General features: G+C 37.5%; 1 long non-coding RNA gene across 3 annotated transcripts in view; it reads left to right on the plus strand.

Annotated features, from left to right (window-relative positions):
* Positions 1–3,855: 3,855 nt before the first annotated feature.
* The window catches only part of LOC123002287 (uncharacterized), a 1,175,027-nt gene continuing 1,151,118 nt past the window's right edge, over positions 3,856–27,764 (plus strand). For 2 of the 3 annotated variants that reach the window (XR_008960257.1, XR_008960258.1), the window contains exon 1: positions 3,870–4,039. This is a non-coding gene — a long non-coding RNA (uncharacterized LOC123002287). Of the gene's footprint in view, positions 4,040–27,764 lie in introns of all 3 variants that reach the window. The other variant, XR_006412047.2, reaches the window with a different exon arrangement.

Genomic DNA, 27,764 nt, shown 5'->3' on the forward strand with positions numbered 1-27,764 from the left:
ATAGGAGGGAATATTTGCTACTTTGAAAGTTCTAAGATTTAAAAAAAAACCTAATCTATTGATGAGAAAAAGAGATAAATTAGACCTCATTCAAATTCTGATCATTGAAAGACACTGTAAAGAGAATGAAAACCTCAGATTGTAAGAAAATGTTTGCTAACCACATATGTGATAAAGAACTTGTGTAGAGAATGCATAAAGAATTCTCAAAACTCAATAATAAGAAATTAAACAACCCAAAAAAACAGGCAAAAGATTTGAACAAACACAATTAAGGAAGATATAGGGATGGCAAATAAGCACATGAAAAGATGATTATTCATTAGTCATTAGGGAAATGCAATTTCACAATAAGACACTATTGTATACCTATTAGACGGTACTCTAAAATTGAAAATACTGAAAATACTGATGATACCAAGTGTTTGTGAGGCTGTGGACACACCCCTACCGTATGATCTATGATTGATCCATTCTAATCCTAGGTATTTATTCAAGAAATATGAAAACATGTGATGCAAAGAATTATACATAAATGTTCACAGTAGGTTTATTCATAATAGCAAAAAAACTATAAACAACACAAATGTATACCAGCGAGTGTATGGATAAATTTTGGTATATTCCTATAATGGAATACTATTCAGCCATAGAGATGAATAAACTGTGGATACGTGCAACAGCATTGATTAATCGCAAAATAATTATGCTGAGTGAAAGAAAGAACATAATAAAGAGTGCATATTCTACGATTCCATCTATGTAAATTTCCAGAAAATTCAAACTGATCTGTTGTCACATATCAGTATGTGTCTTGGTTTGAGGTTGAGAAAGGCAGCAGGGATTAACAGGGGAGAGATGTTACAAAGCAGCTTGAAACTTTTGGGGATGATGGACACATTTCATATGTGTATATATGTCAAATTATCATAGTGCACTTTTAATGTGTACAGTTTGTTGTAGATCCATTATGCTTCCAAAAATCTAAATATTTTTAAAAGCGAGTTAGCAAAAGCAAAATGAAAAAGCAAAAGTTAAAAATTCTGCTTTGTTCCATATATAAATGGATGATAGAAAATATGATTTCTACTAAAATTAAAAATATATACTACAGGTTCAGATTTTCCTATTCTGCATTTTCTTATTATACTTTATGGTCAAAATGATTATTATTATATTAAAAGTGCATATTGGCTACTGCTTAATTTACATATAATTATATTTCTATCAAGATGATGAAAGGATTTCTGCCTACTAATTTCTCCTTATTTCAAATTTCAGTAGTTTCAAGTGTGCACAATGGTATTTGCCATATACAGACAATGCCACAAAAGGAAACTCAGAATCTCATAGGATCCATTTCTCTACATCAGCCAAGGATAATTCATTTAAAAAATATGACCAAACTCAAGAAAATCAACAAACCTATGAAAATCACTGCATTTTAAAATAATAAGATGTTCCAAGACAATCAAAGTGAACATCCTTATGTTATTCCCTGGAGTCTATCTTCTTGCTCTAATTAAAACCTGACTCTCCTCTGAGGATACTGTTTCCCTTGAATCCTTCTCAAGGGGCGATTGTTTGCTCTTCCTCACTTTTGGATCTCATGATACTCACACTCCCCATTGCCACTTCCGTACCATTCTTTCTCATGCCTGATAACTCCAGTTATAAATCCATTCCTTTGAGACTATACCAACTATGCCACCCAATTTCAATATTTGTTGCAGCTGTTTAGAGACTCTACACATATTCCTAATCCCATTTATAAAACTACACAAACATAATTCTCCTTGCACTCCTTATTCTTACGTGTTGCATTTTTCACCATAGCATATATCATCACCCAATGTACATATGTATTTTCCTTCTTTAATCATTAATTTTCTGGTGTGTTCCTCTACAGTGTAGGTTCCGCAAGGACAGGAATTTGGTCTGTCTTCAAGCATTGTTGTTACCCAAGCAACGAAAATAGCTCCTGGTACACAGAAGTACTTAATTAAAATTTTATTTTTCTTTTTTTTTTTAGAGAGAGAGGGGGAGGGGCAGAGAGAGAGAATCTTAAGTAGGCTCGATGCCCAGAGCCCAATGCGGGTTCAATCTCATAATCATGAAATCATGACCTGAGCCGAAATCAAGAGGTGGAGGCTTAACCAACTGAGCCACCCAGGTGCCCCATCAATTAAAATTTTCTAAATAAATAACTGTCACAGAAATAGATTTTATCTAGGAAGTGAAAATATTTACTTATCCTAGATACATTTTAGTTGATTTGAAATATAAAAAAGTGATATTAATAACATTTCCAGAAATAATTATTGGATTATATAATTCTAGTAAACCCCCTTTAAATGATCTCCAACATCCATTAAAGAATGAGAAAAAAACTAAAGGGGAAAAGTAAATTCTGAGTTAATAAAAGTAAAATTAACTAAATAAAATTAATTAAATTAATTATTAATTGATAAAAATATAAAATGGCTTAAAAGGAAGTGGACACTTTACATTTTTCAACTCTTTATTCTGTGCTCAGCTGTTCCATAGCCCCACCTTTTTTTTTTACTACTCTTAACACAGTTTTCCCTATTTCATTTGTCTATATTAGTTTATGAACTTATGTGGAGATCTTCACACTTATTTGTATTAAGTTCATGTAATTAATTTTGGTCTGCCATTAATAAAGAAAAGATCTTTTATTTATTTATTCACTTCCAAATACCAGCACATTGGGGATTAGGTTTCAACGTGTGAATTTGGGGAGGGCACAAACATTCAGTCTACAGGACATATGATTTACACACACACACACACACACACACACACACACACCCCTGGGTGGGGGAAGGGGCAGAGGGAGAGGGAGAGAGAGAATCTCCATGCTGAGCATGGAGCCAGACTCAGGGCTTGATCTCATTACCCTGAAATCATGACTTGGGCTGAAATCAAGAGTTGGAAGCTTACCCAACTGAGTCTTTTAAAGTATCGGTTTAGCTGTAGTTACTTGTACAAGTAAGATGAAGTTGCTATTTTTTTTACTGAGATACAACTGATATACAACATTGTATTAGTTTTAGGTGTACAACAAAATGATTTTATATCTATATTGCAAACTGATTATCAAAACAAGTTTAGTTACCATCCATCAGCATATTTACAGTTTCTTTTTTGTGATAAGTACTTTTAGGAAAACATCAGGGGCTGGAGGGTGGGGGAAATAGAGAAAAGTTGGTAAAAAGGTACAAATTTCCAGCCGTTAGATAAGCAAGGTCTGAAGATCTGATATAAAGCATAGTACTACAGTTGATAACACCATATTGTGTAACAGGAATTCACTAAGAGAGAACTTAAATGTTCTCACCAAAGGAAAAAAAATCATGAACAAGGACTATATGCCAACAGATTTATTTTTCTTTCACTTGCTTTCAAGAGTGTTTCATATTTTTTCCATAAAAGTCTGTAAATATTTTGTTGGATTTATACCTGAGGATTTCTTTTTCTGTTGTTTTTCGGTGTACTGTAAATGGTGTTGTGCTTTCGTATTCCAATTATTTATTACTGGGATATAGAAAATAAACTGAATTTTGTATATTGACTTTGAACTTAGCTTCATGTTATGTCTATAAATTCCCATCTGCGCACAGAACAATTAGCTCCATTTCTGTTTGAACTTCCCAATTTATGGCAGTGATTGATCTGAATACTGAATTCAGCAATTCAGCAGGACCACCACTAAAGGGCATAGCCACCCTTAAACAACCTGGCTTGAGTTTCCTGCGTTGTGCCCTTAGGGACAGCAGGGGGCGCGCGAACCCACCATATCGGGCTCGTGTGGTGCGCATGCGTGGTCTGCCCGCTGGTGTCGGCGCCTTTTTCACAGTGACAGAAGAACTTAAGTTTCCTCACGACTAATGAGGTGTTCCTGCAGCTTCGGGACAACTTGGATCACGTCCTCAGGGAGGAAGAAGTTTCCTGCCCACGGCCCTGATCAGCTGAGGACGGGGCTTTGCTGCAGTTTTCCCGGACATTTTTCTAAATAGTGAGTACAGAACCTTTCCTTTTCTAGAATGTTCCCACATGCTTTATTCTTTACTTTCTCATATAAAATGTTAACAAGAATTAACTAGCAAAATGATGCGTTCACTGCGGGTTTTTAAGGGTCGAATTCATAGCATCCTATATCATTTTTTACGGATTCAAGATTGTTTCTGGGAAGAAATCGTGATACAGTTTCGGACAGAGGGAAACACATATATAGTAGTGAAAGAAAAGAGAAAAATGGGGACCAGCCAGTCTTCCGTGGAGTTATATCGTAGCCTGAGGCAAAGGAAAAAAAAAGTTGCACCCCGCTTTGTATTGCTAATTTTTTTTTTTTTTTTGTCAGGGACTCAAAGGAGGGCTCCTCTGTGCCTTATCCTTACCCTTTTCCCAAGCCCGCCACAAGCTTTGCCTTGTTAAGCATTACTCTACTCAGAAAGGTGCAGTTCATATTATAATCTATGCAAGCCCCCCTTCCCAAGCAGAACGCTGAATATGGTAGCGCTGTTTTCTCCTCTTCTTTAAAAAAAAAAGTAGAGGTATAATTTACATACCATAAAATGTATTGGTTTCATGTTATACAATTCAATGAGTTTTAGTAAATCTAGAGGTGTGCACCCATTACTATAAATTTACAGCATTGCCTTCAACTCTGAAAGAAATTTATTGCTCATTTGTATTTGACTTCCTGTTCTACTCCTAGCCCCAGGCAACCACTGATCTATGTTCTTTACTTTAGTTTTGAATTTCTGGACATTTCATATAAATGGAGTCAAATATATGAGGTATTTGTGCCTGTTTCTTCTTTCCCATTATCATATTGTTTTCAAGGCACATAGATGTTGTAGCATGTACCAGTACTTCATTCCTTTTTATGGCCGAATACTATTCTGTTGTATAGATAGACCACATTTTGCATATCTGTTCATCAGTTGATGGACATTTGGGTTGTTTCCAATTTTTAGCTGTTATGAACAATGCTACTATGAGCATTCACGTGCAAGTGCTGATCTGGACCTATTTTTATTTACCTTGAGTATGTAACTTTAGGTGTGGAAGTGTTGGATCATAAGTAAACTCTATGTTTAATTTTTTGAGGAATAGCTACGGTGTTTTCCAAAATGGCTGAATTATTTTACAATCTTAACAGCAATGCATGATTTTTCTAGTTTCTTCCCATCTTCACCAATACTCGTTACAGTCTTTTTTACTATAACCTAGTGACTATAAAGTGGTATCTCATTGTATTTTTAATTTATATTTCCCTGATGACTAATCATACTGATCATTTATGTGCTTATTGACCATTAACATATATTCTTTGTTTAAATACCTATTGAAATCCATTTCCTCTACGTTTTTAATAAAGATTTTATTTTGGGGGCACCTGGGTGGGCTCAGTTGGTAGAGCATCTGACTCTTGATCTCGGGGTGGTGAATTCAAGTCCCACATTGGGTGTGGAACCTACTTTATTAAAAAAAGGTTTTATTTTTAAGTAATCTCTACACCCAGTGTGGGGCTTGAATTTACAACCTCAAGGTCAGGAGTCGCATGCTTTACTGTCTGAGCCAGCCAGGCAGCCCTCCCCTATTAATTAGCTTGAATTCCATTTTTCCAAAGAAGACATACAGATGGCAGCAGACACATGAAAAGACGCTCAGCATCACTGATCATTAGGGGAACACAAATCAAAACAACAAGGAGATATCATCTCACACCTGTCAGAATGGCTAAAATTAACAACACAGGAAACAACAGGTGTTGGTGAGGATGTGGAGGAAGGGGAACCCTCTTGCACCATTGGTGGGAGTGCAAACCGGTGCAGCCACTCTGTAAAACAGTACGAAGGTTCCTCAAAAAGTTAAAAGTAAAACTATCCTATGACCCAGCAATTGCACTACTAGGTATTTACCCAAAAGATACAAACATACTGATTTGAAAGGATCCATGCACCCTGATGTTTATAGCAGCATTATCAACAACAACCAAATTGTGGAAAGAGCCCAAATGTCCATTGACTGTTGAATGGATAAAGAAGATGTGGGGTATATATATACATACACATACACATACACACACAGTGGAATATTATTCATAAAAAAGAACGAAATCTTGCCATTTGCAACGACATGGATGGATCTAGTGACTATAATGCTAAGCAAAATAAGTCAGTGAATGACAGACAAATACCATATGATTTCACTCATTTGTGGAATATAAGAAACAAAACAGATCAACATAGGGGGAAAAAAAGAGACAGGCAAACCAGAAAAGGGACTCTTAACTATGAGAGGAAACTGAGGGTTACTCGAGGGGAGGCGAGCAGAGGGATAGGTTAAATGGGTGATGGGTATTAAGGAGGGCACTTGTGATGAGCACTGGGTGTTGTATCTAAGTGATGAATCACTAAATTCTACACTAATATTACACCGTGTGTTAAGTAACTGTAATTTAAATAAAACCTGAAGAGTAGAAAAAGCCCAAAAATCATTAGTTTGTTTTATTGGGTTGTAGGAATTGTTTTTATAATATACATATGATTCTCTTATCAGATACAAGAACTACAAATACTTTCTACCATAGTAAGTTATTTTAGGAATCCTTGATGCAAGCTGCAATTTCCCTTTTCTCCATTCCAAATTCCTCTAAAGATTATTGTTTCAAGAAAACCACATGGCTAGATTGTATGAGAGATAAGGTGGTGGGGCAAAAAATGCAATATACAAAAGTTAGAATGTTACTTGTCACAATCAGCAAATTAATCAGCAAAGAGAATGAATGTGAGAAATAAGAAAACATGCATACCAAAACCCCAAATATATAAAATTTTTAGATATAAATTTATCTTACTCTTTCTAGACACATGTAAAGAAGGCTGCATATATTTCCAGAAGAACCAAAGCTGGATTTCTTGCTTTATTTTGTACTTACATTAGGGGTTAAGCTCCATCTATTCTGAGAACCCTGTCCTATAAATTGTGATTAAATTCTATTGGTATGTTGAAATAAATAAATGAATGTACATATTCCTTAAAAAAAAAAAACAACTTCCATTGGCTCCCTGGCTTTAGAGTCTAAACATATTGAGAATGCCTGATAAACATCTTGAGAATGCCTGAGATCCGGATGGCTGCCATGGCCCTCCCGAGTTCAGGGAAGGCAGCTGAAGGGCACGTACAACTCCACCCCCCTCACTGTCCAGAAGCCACCACAAACTTTATTCTTGTTGAGCATCACTCTACCCAGACAAGCTCTCTGGTTAGGGCGCTGCGCACAGCAGGGTTGTATATGGAGGAATACCCACTCCCTCACACTCTCAACGTAGCTTTCATTTCTCTCTCCACCATATCATCATGAGTGTACCTAATATTTTCCCATGACCCACTGCCCTCCAACTTGCAAACCTCCCTCAGTGGGGATTTCATCATCTGCTCTACATTTACCTGGATGATTACAAGGACCCAGAGAGAACAGTCTTGTTCCTATGTTTTCTTCTGTTAGGAAATATCTTCACCTTCTCTAACCTCTGGTGTTCACATCATTAGGAATGGAACTTTGAAAAGGGTTTGCTTTTCCAAAGAGGCAAAAACAATCCCCCACCACACTTCTCTGTGTCTCACAAATCCCTACAGTTCACGTTACAGAAAAGCAGTGACTACAGCCCTGGAACCCTGGTAATGAAAGTGGAGATGGGTAAAGGGCATGAGTATGGAAGGGACAGAAATCTCATTTCCTCCTCCATCCCTTAACCCAGGCCAGCCCAAACCAGTCAAGCAGCCAAGGATGGAAGGACAGTGCCCATGCTTTGCCCTCCTTCAAGGACCATTCCCTTGGGCATCTCGAATTGGCCAAATTCCACAAGAGGAATTGAACATTTTCAGTGATTTGCTCAAATATTTTGTATGTGCTAGTGCAGGATTAGTCATGAGAGGACCTGAGGCGCTGCAGTGAGGTGATCAGACACAGACACTGGACAGGGATGAGCTTGCTGGCTGTGAGATGTAAATATAGTTATTAAACTTTTTTCCTTATTTTTTTTGTCATCAGTAAAAAGAGATATATACCCTAGCTTCTATCTCATAGGTTCTTGTAAGAATGCGATAAATGCATGTGTGTAAACAATTTCGAATAATCCTTGGCACATTGTAAGCATTTTGTGTTGACTTCTGTTTCCACCATCTATGTTGTTAGCATTAATCTATCCTAGATCATCCTATTTCCTTGTGCAAGTCCCTTGTCTACCTGTGAAATGATGATTGTGATACACTGAATACATATGGACTCTTCTAGCACTGACTTTTTAAAAATTAAGTTCTAACTACCATAAAATCTACTCCTTAAAATTTACAATTCAGTAGATTTTAGTTTATTCACAGGGTTGTGCAATCATCACCACTGTCTTATTCCAGGATGTTTTCATCACCCTCAAAAGGAACTCTATATCCATTAGCAGTCACTGGGTATCTCCCTCCTCCAGCACCTGGCAACCACTAGTCTACTTTGTATCTCTGTGGATTTGCTTATAATGGACATTTCATGTAAATGAAATAATAATAGAATATATGGCCTTTTTAAAAAAAGATTTTATTTATTTATTTGACACAGAGAGAGTAAGAGAGCGAGCACAAGCAGGGGGAGCAGCAGGCAGAGGGAAAGGGAGAAGCAGGCTCCCCACTGAGCACAGGGAGCCCCACATGGGGCTCGATCCCAGGACCCTGGGATCATGACCCGAGCCGAAGGAAGATGCTTAACCAACTGAGCCACCCAGGTGTCCCAGTATATGGCCTTCTGTATTTGTTTTCTTTCACCTGGCATATTTTCAAGGCTTACTGATTCCTTCATTCTTTTTTATCACTAAACACTATTCTATTGTATGGATATGCCACATTGTGTTTGTCCATTCATCTGTTCATGGTCATGTGCGTTATTTACACATTTGGTTCTTATGAAAATGGTTCAATGAATATTTGTGTGCAAGTTTTTGTGTGGACATATGTGTTGACTTCTCTTGGGTGGAATTGACCTAGGTAGAATTGCTAGGTCATACAGTAACTCTATATTTGAACATTTTGAGGAACTGCCAGACTTTGTTCCAAGGTAGCTGCCATATTTACATTCTCACCAGCAATGTTTTCTCAACAGCCTTGCAAAGAATTGCTATTGTCAGGGTGCCAGGGTGGCTTAGTTGATTGAGCATCCGACTCTTGGTTTTGGCTCAGGTCATGATCTTGTGGTTGTGAGACTGAGCCCCAAGTTGGGCTCTGCACTCAGTGTGGAGTCTGCTTTAGATTCTTTCTCCCTCTCCCTCCAGCTCACTCTCTCTCTCAAATAAATAAATAAAATCTTAAAAAAAATAATTGCTATTGTCTTTTTTCTTAATTTTTGTCAACTTGTAGGATGTGAAGTGGTGTCTCATTGTGGTTTTGATTTGCGTCCCCCTAATGACTAATGATATCGAGCATCTTTTTATGTACTTATTGGCCATTTGTTTATCTTTTTTGGAGAAATATCTAGATCCTTTTCCCATTTTTAAAAAAGATTTATTTATTTATTTCAGAGAATGAGAGAGAGTATGCAAGCAGGGTGGGGGGGAAGGGCAGAGGGAGAGGGGAAGCAGACTCCCTGCTGATCAGGGAGCCCGGCTTTGGGGTCAATCCCAGGACCCTGAGATCGTGACCTGAGCCAAAACCAAGAGTCGGCCACTTAACTGACTGAGCCACCCAGGCACCCTGGTCATTTCATCATTCTTAAAAATTGGACTGTCTTCTTATTGTTAAGTTGCAAAAGTTATTACTATATCCTGGATAATAAGTTCTTATCAAATATATAATTTGTGAGTATTTTCTCCCATTCTGTGGGTTGCCTTTTCACTTTTTAATAGTGTCCTTTGAAGCACATTTTTTTATTTTTATGTTTTTATTGAAGTATAATTGACGTACAGTATTATATTAGTTTCATGTGTATACCATAGCAATTTGACATTTGTATATATTGCAAACTGATCGTAGTAAGTCTGATTACCTAGTGTCTGTCATCATACAAAGTTAATACAATATTATTGACTGTATTCACCATGCTATACATATATCCCCATGACTTATTTATTTTATAGCTGGAAGTTTGTATTTCTTGATCCTCCCAAATATTTTATTTTATTTAAAGATTTTTATTTATTAGAGTGAGAGAGAGCACTAGTGGGAGGGGCAGAGGGAGAGGGAGGGGGAGAGAACCTCAAGTAGACTCTGCACTGAGCACAGTGCCCAATGTAGGGCTTGATCCCATGACCATGAGATCATGACCTGAGCCGAAACCAGGAGTTGGGTGCTTAACTGACTGCACTACCCAGGTGCCCCCAAATATTTTATTTTTGATGAAGTCTATAAATGTGTCTAATTACTACCATATTGAACAACATGATGATATTGGAGTGGTGATTAAGCTTAGCTAATGGGTTGGATTGTTCAGAGTGCTCATATGCTGAGAGCCAAGGATGTAAGTCCTCAAGGACTAAACAAACTAAATTATCAATAAATTTGTTTCAGTAGATGTATGACTGCATATAAAAATGACGTAATTACTTCCATTTCTCGATTGTGTTCAGTTTATAGAAGTATTTTCATGTGTGTTGGCTCATTTAATCCTCTTGACAGGTCATTGAGGCAGAAGTAATAATTTTTTCTGTCATGAGTTTTATTATGCAGATTAAATGAGTAGAACCACATAATAGCTCTTAGCACGGTGCCTGAAATGTCAGTGAGAACTCGGTAAATGTTAATAATTGTCATTATCATAATTGTTGTTACTAGTCGTAAGGCCAGGAATATCCCTTTTTACAGATTGGGAAGCTTGAGACTTGAAGTCTTTAATTTGTTTAATGTGGGAAGCTTGAGACTTGAAGACTTTAATTTGTTTAATGTGGTAGGAGCTAAATTTACTTTAATAAAAAATCTGTGTGTAATTTTAATTAAGACACTACTTGCTTATTCTAATATTTGAGACAATACACGACTATATAAAGAAAAAAATTAGTATTCAGTCCGCATATCCAGCCTCAATCTTTACCAAATACCTTGTACTTATCTGTCCACATTCTTTTCTTTGCTGAGACAACCATCAACTAACTCATATATGTACACACATAACACTTTTTTTCCCACCTTATTTTTGTTTGTGCAAGTAGGAGCTCGTTCTCTTTTTCTGCAACTCCTTTCCTTTTCAGCTTTCTTTCCTTAACAAAACATAATGTATATATCTCTCTGGATTGTGATTTTATGGTTCATATTTTATAGTGTACCCCTTAACCCATGTGAAATTTATTTGGGTAAATACTGGGAAGGTGAGGTTTTTCAGGTTACTTTTCTTTCCTGCCAGTATGAAATTGGGTCTCATAACATTTGAGCTTTCAAATTGTTACATTGATCCTTCAATCACTTCTTGAAGCAGATATTCAGTTGTTTTAATTATAATAGTTGCACACTGCCATTTGGTATTTGTTCAACAAATATTTATCAGTGACAGTTACTTGCCATTAGTAAACAAAAGAATCAAGAATACTTGTCCTCATGGAACTCGCATTCTAGGTGGGAGGAAGGGGCACAGATACAAGTTATATACCATTAGAGGGTAGTAAAAATAGAAGTCAAGGGACCCTAGTGCACTGTTGGTGGGAATGCAAACTGTTGTAGTCACTGTGGAAAGCAGTATGGAGGTTCCTCAAAAAATTAAAAATAGAATTACCATATGATGCAGTAATTCCATTATTAGGTGTTTACCCAAAGAATACAAAAACAATAATTCAAAAAGATAAATACACCCCTATGTTTATTGCAGCATTATTTGTAATAGCCAAAATATGGAAGCACTCCAAGTGCCCATTGATAGATGAATGGATAAAGAAGATGTGGTATATATATATATATACACAATGGAATGTTACTCAGCCATAAAAAATAATGAAATCTTGCCAATTGCAATGATGTGGATGGATCTAGAGACTATAATGTTAAGCAGAATAAGTCAGAGAAAGACAAATACCACATGATTTCACTCACATGTGGAATTTAAGAAACAAAGCAAATGAACAAAGACAAAAAAAGACAAACCCCTCTAGACTCATAACTGTAGAGAAAAAACTGATGGTACCAGAGTGGGGGGGGGGAATGGGTGAAATAAGTGAAGGGGATTAAGAGTACACTTGTCTTGATGAGCATTGAGTAATGTATAGAATTCTTGAATCACTATATTGTACACCCGAAACTAATATAGCTTTGTATGTTGATTCTAGTGGATTTAAATAAAAACAAAATGAAGGTCAAGGGAAAAAAATATACATCCAGGTTAAAAGGCATCTAGAGTTCTGGTATGGGCACAGGTTGTAAAATTAAATTAAGTGATCAAGGAAAGCTTTGAAGGGTAGCAGAATATGCCACTGTAAAATATTCCATTTTGGTATTTTGATTACTTTGAGCTGTAGGCTTTTGAAAAATAACCTGGAGAGGCTTTCTCTGAACTCCCCTTATCTACCTAAAGGCAGATCCTTCAAAAAGAACTCAGTTGTCATAAATCCCTTCCCAGAGAGTTTCATCATCAAGGGAAGATTGACTTTTGTCATGGGAGAGGAGACTAGAAACCAACAGTACACTCAGACAAATGTCACAAACCTCCCATCTATTCTTCTAAGGCCCATTTGTCTTTCCTAAAAATCAGGTGTAATCATTATACCACCTTCCTGGTGGAGTAGTCACACAGGTCAAGAATGAAGCTACCTGAAAATACTTTGCTAAACTGCAAATCAGCCAACACACTAAGGGGTTGCAATACCAAAATATGATTAATTATGAATAACATGTTGCTTTGCTATTCAAAATCCACTCACCTTCTGATATGTGAGTGCAGAGAACAACCTGTCTCTAATACATGTGATTTAAGGCCTGCTGAGGGCAGTATTGGCATTGACTATGACCAGATGTCTTTCAGAGCATTTGGGGTTTCATCTGGGGAGAGAACACGCAAATCAGGGATGCTTCTTGACTCTTCCTGTATGGAGATGTGTAGCACTTTGTACAAATAAGAATGTGATGGCTGTTTATAAAAAATCTTTTCTATTAAATGTACAAAATTCACTTGATTTTAATGCAATGCAAACGCATAGAGTGTATTTTCTGGTTAGAAATCTCAAGACAATAAAGTAAAAACTATGAAAACTATTAAGACAGTCAAATCAGGTGAGTAGAAACCAATTATATATATAATATATATTAACATAACTGTATAATGTAATATTGTAATTATTGCAGGGGAGGAAAATTTTTTTCTCTCCCCTTCTAGAGTCTTTTGCCTGGTCTATTAATTAAATTGACATAAGACAGATTAACAGGAGAAAAAAATTATGTTTTGGAGCCTTACAAAGACTTGAAGGGCTCAGAGGCAATTGAGGCTTGTATACTATCCTGAGCTAAGCAGACAGGGGTAGGGGGTCTGGGGCTTCAAAGGGAAGGAAGACTGTTCACAGGAAGATAGGGAAAGCAAATGTTTGATAAACAAATGTTTGTCACGCCATGCAGACAATGGGACACAGAGAGGAATCCGATCTCCAGGCCCTGTGGAGCTCCCTCCAGCTTACCACACCTAGCCCGGACTCTCTGTACTTATATAGCTGTCTTCCTGGACCAGGCCCTCTATCTAAATTCTTAGAGGCAGTTAAGGGGGAGGTAAAGCTTTTTCTGAATCTTTTGGGCCTTGATTGTCTTCAGCTGAAATGATCCATGTGCCAAAGTGGCACATTTTGGGGAAGCTCATTCTGAACCTCTTTATTATATATATACATACACACACACACACACACACACACAGACACACACACACACACACACACACATAAAGTCACACATGAAAGGAAAATATCTAATGCATTTATAGGAATAAATCTATCAAGAATTGTTCTAAACCTATAAAGAGAAACCACAGTATCTCTTAAGTCATATGAAAGGGGACTGGAATGAAAAGATGTTCATTTTACTATAAGGGAACATTTGATATTTGTAATGATGTTTTTCCCCCCTAAATTCAATGTATGTTTTATGGTAATTGCACTAAAAAAATCACACAGTCTTACCTGAATTTGATAAAGTGATGTTAAAGTCATCCAGAAATACACTTGGGTACATACATATTCTGATAAAATCTGAAATGACAAGACTAATGAAAGATATTTACCACACCAGGCACTCACTGGCATTTTAAAGTTGGAATAATTGGTCCAATGTGGTGCGGGCTCACACATGGACTGTCAGGTCAGTGGAACCATATTAATGAAAGAAATGCTGGGGAAACAGCAGGACACAGTGATAAAGTGTGCAAAGTGTTACTTTGCACCTTATGCAACCAAATGATTCAGTCTGATTTTTTAAAGACGTTTTTATTTTTAAGTAATCTCTATACCCAACATGGGGCTTGAACTCACAACCCTGAGATGAAGCGTCACATGCTCTACTGACTGAGCTGGCCAGGTGCCCCTCATTCTGACTTTTTTAAAGTTTTTATTTATCACCTGGTGCTCATCAGGACAACTACACTCCTTAATCCCCATCACCTATTTCACCCATCCCACCACCCACCTCCCCTCTGCTGACCATCAGTTTCTTCTCTACAGTTAAGAGTCTGTCTTGGTTTCTCTCTCTCTCTCTCTCTCTCTCTCTCTCTCTCTCTCTTCCCCTTGTTTTACTTCTTAAATTCCACATGTGAGTGAAATCATGGTATTTGTCTTTCTCTGACTTATTTCACTTAGCATTATACTCTCTTGCTCCATCCATGTCGTTGCAAATGGCAAGATCTCATTCTTTTTTATGGCTCAATAACAGCCTATATATGTGTCTTTTTTATCCATTCATTTATTAATGGACACTTGTGCTGCTTTCATAATTTGGCTATTGTAAATAATGCTACAGTAAACATAGGGGTGCGTTTATCCCTTCGAATTAGTGTTTTTGTGTTCTTTGGGTAAATACCCAGTAGTGTGATTGCTGGTCATTGGTAGTACTATTTTTAACTTTTTGAGGAACCTCCATACTGTTTTACACAGAGGCTGCACCAGTCTGCAATCCCACCAACAGTGTAAGAGGGTTCCCCTTTGTCCACATCCTCGCCAACACCTGTGTTTCTTGTGTTTTTGATTTTAGCCATTCTGACAGGTGTGAGGTGATATCTCACTGTAGTTTTGATTTACATTTCCCTGATGATAAGTGATAATGAGCATCTTTTCATGTGTCTGTTAGCCATCTGTATGTCTTCCTTAGAAAAATGTTCATGTCTTCTGCCCATTTTTAAATTGGATTATTTGTTTTTGGGGTGTTGAGTTTTCTATGTTCTTTATATATTTTGGACACTAACCCTTTATCAGATATGTCATTTGCAAATATCTTCTCCCATTCCATAGGTTGCCTTTTAGTTTTGTTGATCGTTTCCTTTGCTGTGCAGAGGCTTTTTATTTTAATGTAGTCCAAATAGTTTGTTTTTGCTTTTGTTTCCCTTGCTTCGGGAGACATATCTAGAAGAAAGTTGCTGTAGCTGATGTCGAAGTTACTGCTTATGTTCTCTTCTAGAATTTTTATGGTTTCAGGTCTCACATATAGGCCTTTAATCTATTTTGAATTTATTTTTGTGTATGGCATAAGAAAGTGGTCTAGTTTCATTCTTCTGCATGTTGCTGTCTAATTTTTCCAACACCATTTGTGGAAGAGACTGTCTTTTTCCCATTGGATATTCTTTCCTGCTTTGTTGAAGATTAATTGACCACAGAATGGTAGAATTGTAGTCTGATTCTAGCACTTACTAGCACCATGAACTCGGTGAATTCATTTAATATTTCTGGGTTTCTGTTTCCTTATTTTTTAGAATGGTTATTATGATAATGATAGACACCAGTGTAAGAACTAAAGGCTATAACATATTTGCAAGCATGTGGAAAGAAAGTATAATTCTGTGTACTTGGTATTCCTCAACCTTGGCTTTTCCTTTTTTAGCATGTTTAAATGATTTTCACATTATCCGTATTCCATTATCTTTTCATCATTCTTATTAGTTCAAGTGGCTAAGTTGTGCCAATTGGTTATTCTCTCATGTTATATAGAGTATCAAGTCTGTCTTAGTCCACGTGAACTCCTATAACAGAATACCACAGACTGTGAGGCTTGTAAACAAGAGAGAGAGATTTCTCATAGTTCTGGAAGCTGGAAGTCAGAGATCAGAGTGCCAGCATTGTAAGGTGAGGTCTCTGCTCTGGGCTGCAGACTTCTTGCTGCGTCCTCACATGGCAGAAGGGGCTAGAGATCTTTTCGGGGCCTCTTTTATAAGGCACTAATTCCATTCATGAGGGCTCTACCCTCCTGACCTTGTAGGGGAAGAAAAATGATTTTCCTTCTACCTTTCTAAGTTCTTGGCTGAGACCCTGCTGTAATAAAAGATAGATTAACAGAAGTTTAATAACATATATACCTCCTGTATCCACAGAAGAGACCCAGGAAAAGTGAGTAGCTCCCCAAAGTGGCCCAAGCCACCACCTTAAATACCATCTCCAGCAAAAGGCACAAGAAAGATCTGGGGGGTGGAGGGAGCCAGTTATGTGATGTAACCAGAAAAAAACACAGTAAACAAGGGTAAGTTTGTTATACAGATCTAAGTCTTTGCCTTTTCCATTAATAAGAGTTTCTAGAGATTAGAGTCATCCTTCACTTTCTGGTACAGAAAGGGAGATACCTTTACAAATGGAGATTTCCTTTGTAAATATAAATGTCCTTACAATAGGATACTTCTACTTGGTTTTCAGAGCTTCTCCTCTGTCTGCATTTTCTTAAAAATAACTAGCTCAAGATAATCCGTTATGCCAAAAAGGCATATTTTTTTTTATTTTTTTTTAATGATTTTTTATTATATTATGTTAGTCACCATACAGTACATCCCCGGTTTCCGATGTAAGGCTCGATGATTCATTAGTTGTGTATAACACCCAGTGCACCATGCAATACGTGCCCTCCTTACTACCCATCACCGGTCTATCCCATTCCCCCACCCCCCTCCCCTCTGAAGTCCTCAGTTTGTTTCTCATAGTCCATAGTCTCTCATGTTTCATTCCCCCTTCTGATTACCCCCCCTTTCTTTATCCCTTTCTTCCCCTACCGATCATCCTAGTTCTTATGTTCCATAGATGAGAGAAATCATATGATAGTTGTCTTTCTCTGCTTGACTTATTTCACTTAGCATTATCTCCTCCAGTGCTGTCCATGTTGTAGCAAATGTTGAGAACTCGTTCTTTCTGATAGCTGAGTAATATTCCATCGTATATATGGACCACAACTTCTTAATCCAGTCATCTGTTGCAGGGCATCTCGGCTCCTTCCACAATTTAGCTATTGTGGACAATGCTGCTATGAACTTTGGGGTGCATATGACCCTTCTCTTCACTACATCTGTATCTTTGGGGTAAACACCCAGTAGTGCAATGGCTGGGTCATAGGGTAGCTCAATTTTTAACTTTTTAAGGGACTTCCACACTGTTTTCCAGAGTGGCTGTACCAACTTGCATTCCCACCAACAACGTAGGAGGGATCCCCTTTCTCCACATCCTCTCCAACAATTGTTGTTTCTTGCCTTGTCTATTTTTGCCATTCTAACTGGCGTAAGGTGGTATCTCAGTGTGGTTTTGATTTGAATTTCCTTGATGGCTAATGATTTTGAACATTTTTTCATGTGTCTGTTAGCCATTTGTATGTCTTCATTGGAAAAGTGTCTGTTCATATCTTCTGCCCATTTTTTGATTTGTTTATTTGTTTCTCGTGTATTGAGTTTGAGAAGTTCTTTGTAGATCTTGGATACCAGTCCTTTATCTGTAGTGTCATTTGCAAATATATTCTCCCATTCCGTGGGCTGCCTCTTAGTTTTTCTGACTGTTTCCTTGGCTGTGCAGAAACTTTCAATCTTGATGAAGTCCCATAAATTCATTTTATCTTTTGTTTCTCTTGCCTTTGGGGATGTGTCATGAAAAAGGTTGCTTTGGCTGATGTCGTAGAGGTTGTTGCCTATGTTCTCTTCTAGAATTTTGATGGATTCCTGTCTCACATCGAGGTCTTTCATCCATTTGGAGTTTATTTTTGTGTATGGTGTGAGATAGTGGTCAAGTTTCATTCTCTTGCATGTAGCTGTCCAATTTTCCCAGCACCATTTATTGAAGAGACTGTCCAAAAAGGCATATTTTTAAGTGGCATATTCTCCCTCTTCAAGCTAATCACTTCCCAAAGTCCCCACCTACTAATATAAACACCTCTAGAGGGTTAAGATTCCACCATTTGAATTTTGGGAGGACACAAACATTCAGACCATGGCAAGGTCTCTGTAAAATTCTAACTTTTGTGGCTGTAACTGTGTGAAGACCCATTAAAAGATAGGAGTTTATAAGATAAAGATCAATTTCAAATCAATATCAGGATAGTGTAGTAGCAGTGTGTGTCTGGCAGGCTACTCAGTCTCAAATGTGCAAAACTAGTGGGAAAATAACTCAGGATATTAAGGTCCATTAGTCATTACCATAAGTATTATAGTTCCTGCTTAATTAACCCTGGCTGGAAATTTTCCATATCACATGAGATTAAAGCCCTTTGAGTTCAGAAGCAATGTACATTCTAATAGAAACCAAAGGGAAGAAAAGATGTCATTACCTCACATATACAAAGCTTTATGAATAGAGAGACCTATAATAATGTAGCTTTATCACTAAATACATAAACCAAGGCAACTTAAGTGGTTATTTACAATGTATTATTCTTAGGTTCTATTTTTAATATTCTGACTGTAAAGGTTCTTGCTCATTAAAAACAATCTATTACATTATGTGAGTTACTGAAAGCTGGTAATGGTAGAGGAATGGATCTAGGTGATTGCTTTCTTAGTTTCATTATCTGCAGGGCTAAGCTGATATGATTCTCATCTTTTAGAGTGGACTTTATAAGAAGCATAAAAGATTTTTTGGGAACACACACCTTAGTTTGATTCCCTGTGCAACCATTAGTAGCCTTGTCACTTTTTTTATTTGAATGTAGTTGACACACAGTATTACAATAGTAGGCATATCACTTTGATTAAATTAATTTTTCTAAGTCCCACTTCTCCCATCTATAAAATGAGAATACTAATACCTTTCTTGCATGGTTTTTAGTCAGATGATATGCATATAAGGGGCTTAGCATTGTACCTGCTAATAGAAAACACCCAAAATAACAGCTATTAATATTATTAGGTCACCTATCAAACAAAATGGATTAGAATATTTGTCCAATATGCTTAATTAATAAAGGAAGTTTTTTTAGATGATTTTAAATAATCACTAGGAAAATTCCTTTATTTTTTTAATTTGAGTATAATTGATGTACAAAGTTACATTATTTTCAGGTATACGACATAGTGATTCCACAACTCTATACATTATGCTATGCTCACCACAAATGTAGTTACCATCTGTCACCATGCAGCACTATTATGATAGCATTGACTTTATTCCCTATGCTATATAGGAAAGTTCTTTTTATTTTATTTATTTATTTATTTATTTATTTATTTATTTATTTATTTTAAAAGATTTTGTTTATTTATTTTAGAGAGAAAGCACAAGCAGGGGGAGAGAGAGAGGGACAAGCAGACTCCCCTCTGAGCGGGGACCTCGATGTGGGCTTGACGTGGGCTCTGTCCCAGGACCCTGAGATCATGACCTGAGCTGAAGTCAGATGCTTAACTGACTGAACCACCCAGGTGCCCCAGGAAAGTTCCTTTTAAAGTGAGTTTTGAAATGAAGTTGATGCCAAAAAATGCTTATTCATTTATTTTTTCATCCAGTCAACAAATATTTGTTGAGTATCTGTCTTACATCATCCTGAATACCAGAGATTTGAGTATGAATAAAACATAAAATTCTCTGCTCTCATAGATATACTTTCTAATAGTATTGAGACCATGAAAAAACAGAGTGTGTATGTGTATTTAGATAGATATCCTATGTAGATCTATGTGGTTGTGTATATCTATTAAGATATCTAGATATCTTCTATCTCAGATGGTGATCATAAGCACTATGGAGAAAAAATAAATCAAGGAAGAGGGTTAAGTAGTGCTGGGGAATGTGATTTTGGTAATTTTTTAGTGTGATCAAGTGCAGCTTCACTGATAAGGTGATTTTTCAATGAAGATCTAAAGGAAATGAGCAGTAGAGCCTGGAAGTTATGAGAAAGAACATTCTAGGAAAAGAAAAGTGATTGTAAAGGCTCTGAGGTGGAAGCTTTTGTGGCATTTCCTAGATATAGCAAAGTAGCTGGAGCAGAGTGAGCAAAGTGGAAAACCAAAGGGGATGAAGTCAGGTAATGCAGAGCCATGTCACATAGGGGGGCCTTCAGGAAACTGTAAAGACTTTGGCTTTATCCCTGAGTGAAGTGAGAATATTTTGCAGTATTTTGATTGAAGAAGTAACAATGTGTAATCTAAGCTGTGAAAGTAGTCCATCACCTCATGTAGAAAATTTGAAACTAAAGGTAGTTTTGCCTCAGCACATGGGTACAATATTGCACAATGCCAGAACCACTGCCTGGTGGAAAAGTGCAGAACCACTGCCTCGTGGAAAAGTGCTTTGAAATTCATGTCATCTTGACTCTAGAAAACCCCTATTGAGACTGTAGGTAATAAAACAACTCCTTTTCTCAGCTATGCTAGTTTCATACTTTGGTTAGTTAGAATATGGGCCTAAAATTTTCATTCATCTTAAAAAAATCATTAATGGTTATTAATGGTATTCCTACCATAGCCAACAGTCCCATGTTCTCGATCATAAATGGATCCTGGTAAGACATAGTTGTGTCCTAGATCTAAATTTGAATTTATCTGTAATCAACTGGTGGTAGGAGCAGGGATAAAGCTCATTCATTCAGTCCGTAAATTTTAATTAAATGTCTACTGCATGTCAGACATTGCTGTAGGAACTAGAAAATCAGCAGTGGGGGTGCCTGTGTAGCGCAGTCGTTAAGCATCTGCCTTCGGCTCAGGGCGTGATCCCGGCGTTCCGGGATCGAGTCCCACATCGGGCTCCTCCGCTGGGAGCCTGCTTCTTCCTCTCCCACTCCCCTGCTGTGTTCCCTCTCTCCCTGGCTGTCTCTCTGTCAAATAAATAAATAAAATCTTTAAAAAAAAATCAGCAGTGAACAAAGAAACAAAATCTCTAGTTTAGTAGACTTTACAATATAGTAGTAAGATACAGAAAATAAATTATATATCAATTGTTGATAAGTGCTCTAGAAAAATAATTCATGGTGAAGGACATAGGGAGTATTAGGAGGAGAGTGGTTGCTATTTTGTATGCAGTGATCTTTTTCATACAAGGTGATATCTGGGCAGAGACCGGAAGGAAGTGAGGGAACAAGGCATGTAGATATTTGGAGACAGAACAGTGTTCTAGGCAGGGAAAAACCCAAGTGCACCAAAATACCATGCGTGACATGTTAGGGTTAGATTAGGATTGGGGATGCCAACCAGGAAGCCCTTTCATCAAAAGTGCAATCAGTGCAGGGATGAGTGTTAGAAAATCAGTTCAGGGGCGCCTGGGTGGCTCAGTCGTTAAGCGTCTGCCTTCGGCTCAGGGCTTGATCCTGGCGTTCTGGGATCGAGCCCCATGTCAGGCTCTTCCACTGGGAGCCTGCTTCTTCCTCTCCCTCTCCCCCTGCTTGTGTTCCCTCTCTCGCTGGCTGTCTCTCTCTCTCTGTCAAATGAATAAATAAAATCTTAAAAAAAAAAAAAAGAAAGAAAAGAAAATCAGTTCAGGGAAGTAGCCAGAAGGCTGTTTGTGGAGGGGCTTATGTGATAGAGTATGGATTTTGAATTTTATTAAGAAAAAAGTAAGAAACCATCTCAGTTTTGGACAGAGATTTGGTACAGTCGGACTTAACATTTTAATCACATATCTCTGGCTAATGTTTTATGATCAGATTGTCCTGGGTCAAAAGGACAAAAGTAGGGAGACCAGTCTGAAGGCTATTGCAATAATCCAGTCAAGAGATAATATTTAGGGGTGCCTGGGTGGCTCAGTCGTTAAGTGTCTGCCTTCGGCCCAGGGTGTGATCCCGGCGTTCTGAAATCGAGCCCCACATCAGGCTCCTCCGCTGGGAGCCTGCTTCTTCCTCTCCCATTCCCCCTGCTTGTGTTCCCTCTCTCGCTGGCTGTCTCTCTCTCTGTCAAATAAATAAATAAAATCTTTAAAAAAAAAGAATATTTAGACTATAGTGTTATTTTGGGGATGTGATGAGAATGGACTTGTTTCTAGAACTATCTTTTGAAGTGCTAATGAACTAGATTGGTTGTGTGTATGAAATTGAGTCAAAATTAACTCCAGAGATTTTGCCTGTGCAGTTGGTAGAATGGAAATACCATTAAGGGTGATGGTGATAGTGGGTATTCAAGGACATGTTATGGACATGGTAATTTGAGATGCCTATTTTTTAATTTTAATTTTAATTTTAATTTTAATTTTAATTAATTAATTAATTTATTTATTTATTTATTTATTTATTTATTATGTTAGTCACCATGCAGTACATCATTAGTTTTTGATGTAGTGTTCCATGATTCATTGTTTGCGTATAATACCGGGTGCTCCATGCAATACATGCCCTCCTTAATACCCATCACTAGGCTAACCAATCCCCCATCTCCCTCCCCTCTAAAATTCTCAATTAGTTTCCCAGAGTCCATAGTCTCTCATGGTTCGTATCCCCCTCTGATTCCCCCCTTCATTTTTCCCTTCCTTCTTCTGATGTCCTTCCTGCTATTCCTTATGTTCCACAAATGAGTGAAACTATATTATAATTGTCTTTCTCTGCTTGACTTGTTTCACTTAACATAATCTCCTCCAGTCCCATCCATGTTGATGCATATGTTGGGTGATCATTCTTTCTGATGGCTGAGTAATATTCCATTATATATATGGACCACATCTTCTTGATCCATTCATCTGTTGATGAGCATCTCGGCTCCTTCCACAGTTTGGCTATTGTAGACACTGCTGCTATGAACTTTGGGGTGCATATGGCCCTTCTCTTCACTACGTCTGTATCTTTGGGGTAAATACCCAGTAGTGCAATTGCTGGCTCAGAGGGTAGCTCTATTTGTAACTTTTTGAGGGACCTCCACACTGTTTTCCAAAGTGGCTGTACCAACTTGCAGTGTAAGAGGGTTCCCCTTTCTCCACATCCTCTTCAACATTTGTTGTTTCTTGCCTTGTCAATTTTTGCCATTCTAACTGGTGTAAGGTGCTATCTCAATGTGGTTTTGATTTGAATTTCCCTGATGGCTAATGATGCTGAACATTTTTTATGTGTCTGTTAGCCATTTTTTAAATTTTTTTTTATTATATTATGTTAGTCACCCTACAGTACATCCCTGGTTTCTGATGTAAAGTTCGATGATTCATTAGTTGCGTATAACACCCAGTGCACCATGCAATACGTGCCCTCCTTACTACCCATCACCAGCCTATCCCATCCCCCCTCCCCCACCCCTCTGAAGCCCTCAGTTTGTTTCTCAGAGTCCATAGTCTCTCATGCTTCATTCCCCATTTTTATGTCTTCATTGGAAAAGTGTCTATTCATATCTTCTGCCCATTTTTTGATTCGATTATTTGTTTCTTGGGTATTGAGCTTGAGAAGTTCTTTATAGATCTTGGATACCAGCCTTTTATCTGTAGTGTCATTTGCAAGTATTTTCTCCCATTCCATGGGTTACCTCTTTGTTGACTGTTTCCTTGGCTGTGCAGAAGCTTTTTATCTTGATGAAGTCCCAAAAGTTCATTTTTGCTTTTGTTTCCCTTGCCTTTGGAGACGTGCCATAAAAGAAGTTGCTGTGGCTGATGTTGAAGAGGTTACCGCCTATGTTCTTCTCTATGATTTTGATGGATTCATATCTCACGTTGAGGTCTTTCATCCATTTAGAGTTTATCTTTGTGTATGGTGTAAGAGAATGGTCGAGTTTCATTCTTCTGTATATAGGTGTCCAATTTTCCCAGCACCATTTATTGAAGAGACTGTCTTTTTTTCCATTAGCTGTTTTTCCCTTCTTTGTGGAAGATTAGTTGACCATAGAGTCGAGGATCCATTTCTGGAGTCTCTACTCTGTTCCATCGATCTATGTGTCTGCTTTGGTGCCAGTACCGTGCTATCTTGGTGATCACAGCTTTGTAATATAGCTTGAAATCAGGCAACGTGATGCTCCCAGCTTTGTTTTTCTTTTTCAACATTTCCTTGGCAATTCAGGGTCTTTTCTGGTTCCACATGAATTTTAGGATTGTCTGTTCCAGCACTTTGAAAAATGGTGTTGGTATTTTGATCAGCATGGTGTTGAAAGTGTAGATTGCTCTGGGCAGCATAGACATTTTAACAATGTTTATTCTTCCTATCTATGAGCATGGAATATTTTTCCATCTTTTTGTGTCTTCTTCAATTTCTTTTATAGATGTTCTGTAGTTTCTACAGTATAGATCCTTTACCTCTTTGGTTAGGTTTATTCCAAGGTATCTTATGGTTTTTGGTGGTATTGTAAATGGAATCAATTCCCTAATTTCTCTTTCTACAGTCACATTGTTAGTGTTTGGATAAAGCAACTTATTTCTGTGCATTGATTTTGTATCCTGCCACATTACTGAATTGCTGTATCAGTTCTAGTCATTTGGGGGTGGAGTCTTTTGGGTTTTCCACATAAAGTATCATGTTATCTGTGAAGAGAGAGAGTTTGACTTTTTCTTTGCCAATCTGAATACCTTTTATTTCTTTTTGTTGTCTGATTGCTGTTGCTAGGACTTCTAGTTCTATGTTGAACAATAGTGGTGAGAGTGGGCATCCTTGTCGTGTTCCTGATCTTAAGGGAAAGGCTCTCAGCTTTTCCCCATTGAGAATGATATTTGCTGTGGGCATTTCATAGATGGTTTTTAATGAAATTGAGGAATGTACCCATTATCCCTACACTCTGAAGTGTTTTAATCAGGAAAAGATGCTGTTTTTTGTCAAATGCTTTTTCTCCATCAATTGAGAGGACCATATGATTCTTGTCTCTTATCTTATTAATGTGTTCTGTCACACTGATTGATTTGCAAATGTTGAACCACACTTGCATCCTGGGGATGAATCCCACCTGGTCGTGTTCTATAATCCTTTTAATGGACTGTTGGATCCTATTGGCTAGGGTCTTTTTGAGAATTTTGGCATCCATATTCATCAGGGATATTGGTCTGTAATTCTCCTTTTTGATAGGGTCTTTGTTGGTTTGGGGATCAAGGTAATGCTGGCTTCATAGAATGAGTTTGGATATTTTCCTTCTGTTTCTATTTTTTGAAACAGCTTTAAGAGAGTAGGTATTATTTCTTCTTTGAATGTTTGGTAGAATTCCCCAGGGAGTCGATCAGGCCCCGGAGTCTTGTTTTTTGGGAGGTTTTTGATCACTGCTTCAATCTCATTACTGGTTATTGGTCTATTTAGGTTGTCAGTTTCTTCCTGTTTCAGTCTTGGTAGTTTATACGTTTCCAGGAAAGTATCCATTTATTCCACGTTGCTTAAATTGTTGTCATATAGTTGTTGATAATAATTTCTCACAATTGTTTCTATTTCCTTGGTGTTAGTTGTGATCTCTCCCCTTTCATTCATAATTTTATCAATTTGGGTCCTTTTTTTTTTTTTTGTATAAGTCTAGCCAGTGGTTTATCGATCTTATTAATTCTTTCAAAGAACCAGCTTGTAGTTTCGTTGCTCTGCTCTACTGTATTTGTAGTTTCTAGTTCATTGATCTCTGCTCTTATCTTAATTAATTCTCTTCTTGTGCGTGGCTTAGGCCTCCTTTGTTGTTCCTTCTCCACTTGTTTAAGGTGTAAATATAGAGTCTGTATTCTAGATTTTTCTGTTCTTTTGAGTGAGGCGTGGACGGCTATGTATTTCCCCCTTAGGACTGCCTTTGCAGTATCCCATAGGTTTTGGACCGATGTATTTTCATTCTCATTGGTTTCCATAAATTGTTTAAGTTCTTTGATTTCGTGGTTGACCAAACATTCTTAAGCAGGATGGTATTTAGCTTCCAAGTGTTTGAATTTCTTCCAAATTTTTTCTTGTGATTGAGTTCTAGTTTCAAAACACTGTGGTCTGAGAATATGCAGGGAATAATCTCAGTCTTTTGGTATCGGTTGAGACCTGATTTGTGACCCAGTAGGTGGTCTATTCTGGAGAAAGTTCCATGTGCGTTTGAGAAGAATGAGTATTCTGTTGTTTTAGGGTGGAATGTTCTGTATATATCTATGAGGTCTATCTGGTCCAGTGTGTCATTCAAAGCTCTTGTTTCTTTGTTGATTTTCTGCTTAGATGATCTCTTTTGCTGTGAGTGGGGTGTTGAGGTCCCCTACTATTAACATTATTATCTATATGTCTCTTTATTTTTGTTAACAGTTGGCTTATGTAGTTGGCTGCTTCCATGTTGGGGGCCTAGATAATTGTTAGATCCTCTTGTTGGATAGGCCCTTTAAGAATTATATAGTGTCCTTCTGTATCTCTAATTACAGTCTTTAGCTTAAAATCTAATTTGTGTGATATGAGAATTGCTACCCCAGCTTTTGTTTGAGGTCCGTTGGCATGAAAAATGGTTCTCCATCCCTTCACTTTCAGTCTGGATGTATCTTTAGGTTCAAAATGGGTCTCTTGTAGACAGCATATGGATGGGTCATGTCCTTTTATCCATTCTGCAACCCTGTGATGTTTTATGGGAGCATTTAGGACATTCACATTGAGAATGATTATTGAGAGATATGATTTTAATGTCATCATGTTGCCTGTGAAGTCCTTGCTTCTGTAGATTGGCTCTGTAAATTTCTGTTCTGTATCACTCTTGGGGTCTTTCTCCTTTTATAGAACCCCCCTTAATATTTCTTGCAGGGCTGGCTTCGTGGTCACATATTCTTTCGGTTTCTGCTGGTCTTAGAAGCTCCTTGTCTCTCCATCCATTCTGAATGACAGCCTTGCTGGATACAGTACCCTTGGCTGGTTGTTCTTCTCATTTAGTACTCTGAATATGTCTTGCCAGGTCTCTGTGGACAGGTCTGACATTATTCTGATGTTCCACCCTCTGTATGTAAGAAATCTCTTCCCCCTCACCGCTTTCAAGATTGTTTCCTTGGATCTAAGATTTGCAAATTGTACTATTGTATGTTGTGATGTCGGTCTGTTCTCATTGATCTTGGAATTGGTCCTCTCTTGGACACGATTGCTTGTTTCCTTCCCCAGATTAGGGAAGTTCTCAGATACGATTTGCTCAAATATATCTTTTAGACCTCTCTCTTTCTCCACCCCCTCGGGGATCCCAATAATTCTGATATTGGAACGTTTCATTGAGTCACTAATCTCTCAGTTTGATACCTTGAAATTTAATTTGTTCTTCCCATGCCACCTCATTTTCCTTCTTTTCTATTGTCTTATCTTCTAACTCACTAATTCATTCTTCTGCCTCGTTTCTTCTGGCAGTCAGAGCATCCAGTTTAGACTGCATTTCATTCATAACATTTTTAAGTTCAGCCTGAATAGATCTCATTTCTGCTCTTAGAGATTCTATAAATTTGTTAATATTTTTCTCAAGCCTACATATCGCCTTCATAATTGTTACTCTGAAGTCCATTTCT

The sequence above is a fragment of the Ursus arctos genome, chromosome X (genome assembly GCF_023065955.2).
Source record: "Ursus arctos isolate Adak ecotype North America chromosome X, UrsArc2.0, whole genome shotgun sequence".
NCBI lineage: Eukaryota > Metazoa > Chordata > Mammalia > Carnivora > Ursidae > Ursus > Ursus arctos.